A 3,129-nucleotide genomic window follows, 5' to 3' on the forward strand; every position below is an offset into this window, starting at 1 on the left:
ATTAATTCGTTCATGAGTTGCATTATTGACCAATGCTATGTTTGTCAATCTCCAATAAATTTTACCACTTATACTTTTCCTTATGTGATGTCATTACTTACCATAAGATTACCATATGATCTTTTTCATTTATTTTCCTTTCTTTTTATTGAAACTTTAAAGTAAAGAAACAAAACTCAAACTACTCTTTATTATATACCTCACATACGATTACATCGATAGGTAGATCACTAAGCAAGCACTCGAAAAGAAAGGATCGAACTAAAATTTTATTCAACTAAATCATAGGAAAACTAAAGATCGAACTAAGATAGATAAAAGAAAAGATAGTGGTGATGATACGATGCCTGGGCACCTCCCCCAAGCTTGGCACAAGCCAAGGGCAGTGCCCATACCCTGAACTCAAGTCTCCTTTGGTGATGAAGATGATGGTGGTGGTGGTGAGGTAGTAGCGAGATTATCCTTTTTCCTCAGCTTACGCTTGAGGATATAATTTTCCTCCTTCAAATCATCAATCTCTTGCTGAAACCTTAATATCTTCTTGCATAACTCCTGCTTGCTTTCCCGCAAGAGACGAAAAGGGATAAACTGGATCTTAGGTTTCTTTGCTTTATTAGAGAGACTTGACTTCTTGAATTCCACGTGCATGTCCCCAGGTTGAGGCAATGGAACTTCATCCTCATTTGAGCTTGTCTCTTCTTTCCCTTTCGAATCATAGTCTTCTTCTTCCTCCGTGGTCCAACCATAATGCTCCAAATCTCCATAAACCTTGGGGTTTGCACTATAATCAGCAACATAGCTCTCACCCTCCGAATCTTGAGACGACATATTTTTCAGGTCTGCTAGAAAATAGCAAGAAAGAAGAACAGGAGATTTCTCCATGATACGGTGGTCAATACGTTCAGGGGGTATATAAAGATTTTTTTATCTTGGGAAACAAGCAAACGGGAGAAAAACAAATTTCGAAAGGTACCCGAGGTGGGCACAACCCACCTGGGTGCGCCTGGCAAGCCAGGCGCGCCCTGGTGTCTTGTGCTCACCAAGGTTGCTTTCCTGGTTGTTTCTTATTTTCCTAATTTTTAAAATATTCCAAAACTGACAGAAAATATTTTGCAGATTTTTCGGAGTCCGTTACTTACCATATCACGTACCTCCTCTTTTTCAGTTATTCTAGAGTGTTCCGGAAGGTTTCTTTTATGTGTTCCTCAGGTGTCATGGTTTAGATAATATTACTTTCAACATTAATAGGCATACCTGAGATATAGTGTTTAATTCTTTGTCCATTGACCACCTTCGGGTTTGCACCTTCGGCATTATTGATATTGATAGCTCCAGAACGATAAACCTCCTCAATAACATACGGTCCTTCCTATTTAGAGAGAAGTTTTCCTGCAAAGATTCTGAAATGAGAGTTTTAAAAAAGAACATATTCTCCAACCTTGTATTCTCGCTTTTGGATTCTTTTGTCATGCCATCTTTTGACTTTTTCTTTAAACAATTTGGCATTTTCATAAGCTTGGGTTCTCCATTCATCGAGTGAGCTAATATCAAATAACCTCTTTTCTCCGGCAAGTTTGAAATCATAGTTGAGTTCTTTTATTGCCCAATATGCTTTATGTTCTAACTCAAGAGGCAAATGACAAGCCTTTCCATAAACCATTTATAAGGAGACATACCCATAGGATTTTTATAAGCTGTTCTGTAGGCCCAAAGTGCATCATCCAGTTTCTTAGACCAATTCTTTCGGGACCTATTAATAGTTTTTTGTAATATCAACTTTATTTCTCTATTGCTAAGTTCAACTTGACCACTAGATTGAGGATGATAGGGTGATGCAATTCTATGGTTAATATCATAGTTAGCAAGCATTTTACGGAAAGCACCATGAATAAAGTGTGAACCACCATAAGTCATTAAATATCTAGGGAGTCCAAACCTCGGGAAAATAACTTCTTTAAGCATTTTAATGGAAGTGTTATGGTCATAACTACTAGTTGGAATAGCTTCTACCCACTTAGTAACATAATCAACAACGACCAAAATATGTGTACCCATTAGAGGAAGGAAAAGGTCCCATATAATCAAAACCCCAAACATCAAATGGTTCAACAACAAGTGAATAATTCGTAGGATTTCTTGACGCTTACCGATATTAACAATTCATTGACATTCGTCACAAGATAAAAGAAACTTACATGCATCCTTGAAGAGAGTAGGCCAATAAAAACCAAATTGCAATACCTTGTGAGCAGTTCTATCTCCCGCATGATGTCCTCCATAGGCTTCGGAGTGAAATTTCCGTAGGATTTGTTCCTATTCATGCTTAGGTACACAACGTCTAATAATACCATCTACTCCTTTATAAATATGTGGGTCATCCCAAAAGTAAGGTCTTAAATCATAAAAGATTTTCATTATTTTGTTGGTATGTGAAACTAGGTGGTATGTATTTAGCAACAATATAATTAGTATAGTCAGCATACCAAGGAGTGTTATGAGAAACATTTATTGCAGCTAGTTTCTCATCAGGAAAGCTATCATCAATATGTAGTGGGTCATCAAGGATATTCTTTAACATAGACAAGTTATCAGCTACTGGGTTCTCAGCTCCTTTCCTATCAGTGACATGTAAATCATATTCTTGCAACAAGAGAACCCACCTAATGAGTCTAGGTTTAGCATCTTTCTTTTCCATAAGATATTTTATAGCAGCATGATCAGTGTGAACAATTACTTTGGAATCAACGGTGTAAGATCTGAATTTGTCACAAGCAAACACAACAGCTAAAAATTCTTTTTCAGTAGTAGCATAATTTCTTTGGGCACTGGCTAGCATAATGAATAACATTCAATTTCTTATCAACTCTTTGTCCTAGAACAGCACCAACAGCATAATCACTAGCATTACACATAATTTCAAAAGGCAAGTTCCAATCAGGCAGTTGAATAATAGGTGCAGAACTTAAGGCTTTCTTAAGTGTTTCAAAGGCTTCTACACAATCATCATCAAAAACAAAAGGAACATCCTTTTGTAAAGGATTTGTAAGAGGCCTAGAAATTTTAGAGAAGTCTTTAATAAATCTCCTATAGAAACCAACATGACCTAGGAAACTACGAATACCTTTGATA

Source organism: Triticum aestivum, chromosome 7D (genome assembly GCF_018294505.1).
Source record: "Triticum aestivum cultivar Chinese Spring chromosome 7D, IWGSC CS RefSeq v2.1, whole genome shotgun sequence".
NCBI lineage: Eukaryota > Viridiplantae > Streptophyta > Magnoliopsida > Poales > Poaceae > Triticum > Triticum aestivum.